Here is a 1,747-nt window from a genome sequence, read left to right as displayed (position 1 = left end):
AAAAAAAAAAAAAAAAAAAAAAGTTGTTTCCGGCTGAAGAGATAGATGGCTCCGTGGTTAAGAGCACTGACTGCTCTTCCAGAGGTCCTGAGTTCAATTCCCAACAACCACATGGTGGCTCACAACCATCTGTAATGGAATCTGATGCCCTCTTCTGGTGTGTCTGAAGAAAGCAATAGTGTACTCATATACATAAAATAAATAAGCAAATATTTACAAAGGTATGTGCCACCACACCCAGCTTTTTTTTTTGTTTTAAATATGTTGTTTCTGGGTTAAATGCAAAATTTGTCCTGGCCTGGTTACTGACATCTGCTATGTCCTGCATGGGATATTGCAATGGGGTCTCCTCCTATTGTAGAATTATGTCATCTGGATATGCCATGTCTACTGGTTTCTTAAAATCAGAGCAGCTATAATCCCCACACTGGATTGGGCCATTAATGTTCCCTGAGAGGGTTTGTCTGGCTGCCCCCTCCCCAAGACTACATAAGTAGTTAACCATTGCTGGAGTAAGTGGACAACTCTACTGCAAGTAAGCCTAAGATTCTCATTGGTTCTCCAGGATAGACTGGGTGGGATTGCTTTTTTGGTTTGTCATTATCTGGAGTGAGTAGTAGACTCCTCGGAAAGTCACATTACTTGGTGCCCCAAGTATATGTAGACATGACAGAACCAAATATGAGCCTAAGAGGAGCATCTGCAGCTGAGAGTGAGCCACCTGAGGTGGAGTCTGTGTGGCAGACATCTCCTATTGGTAGGTCTCGCTATAGTGGTCGTTGTGTGGCCCCTGCTAAGGGTAATAAGACCTACAGCTGAAGCAGAGACAGCCAAAGGTAGAGAGAGGCTCCTTGTGTGGGGGGAACATGGGATTACAGGTGGCTCTTGTCTTGCACGAGATAAAGAGTGGCATGCCTCCTCCGTGAATGGGGTCTGAGAGTACAGGAGATACTCCCAAATGACTGACGGACTCACCGCAGTCGCTGAGCATAGCACCATGTGAATTATTCCTAAGCAGGCCGTGATAGCAGTTACGTGTTTTTTACTGTGAGACACGCAGCTGAGCCTGAGCTGACTGCCCCCAAAAGAACTAGTGCCTGCATAAGGAAGAAGTCACAGGGTGAAAGTGTGTCAGCCTCAGGAAAGTAGAGAAGGGAATGAAGCAGAAGTGATAGACAGTACCTTCAGATCAAATCAACGCAGAGGAAGGGAGACCATGATTTAACATGATGGCTCCAATGGTCCAGCACAGGAAACTTATAATCAGGGAATACTCTTGACTTTCTTTTTCAGTCAGAAAAACAGTATTCCTAGAAGAATGATTATTAGTAAAACAACAATGAAAGCAGCATGGTATCAAACGTCAGACTCCGGGGACACTCTGCAAGATTAAGGACTTTGGGACTTGCATATATGTACCAAATTTTTAATTAGATTAAATTGAAATAATGAACTAATGAAAGTTGAAAGGCATCAATATCAAAAGTGAAACTTAATGGAAATAGTTAACTGTGTAGAAATGTCAAAAACAGAACACCAAGACACTTTCAGGAGCATTACTGATCAGAAAAAGATGCTTCTGGAAGTAAATATTAACAGTGATTCCTCCTCCTCCCTCCTCCCTCCTCCCCCTCCTTCCTCCTCCTCCCATTTCCTCTTCCTCCTCCTTCTCTTCTTCCTCTTCCTTCTTTTCCTTCTCCTCCTCTCCCTCCTCCTCCTTTTAGACAGTGTCTCACTTTATAGCCCA

This window comes from Mus pahari, chromosome 14 (genome assembly GCF_900095145.1).
Source record: "Mus pahari chromosome 14, PAHARI_EIJ_v1.1, whole genome shotgun sequence".
Classification (NCBI taxonomy): domain Eukaryota; kingdom Metazoa; phylum Chordata; class Mammalia; order Rodentia; family Muridae; genus Mus; species Mus pahari.
The sequence above is the reverse complement of the archived record's forward strand: the minus strand, read 5'-3'. Positions refer to the sequence as shown.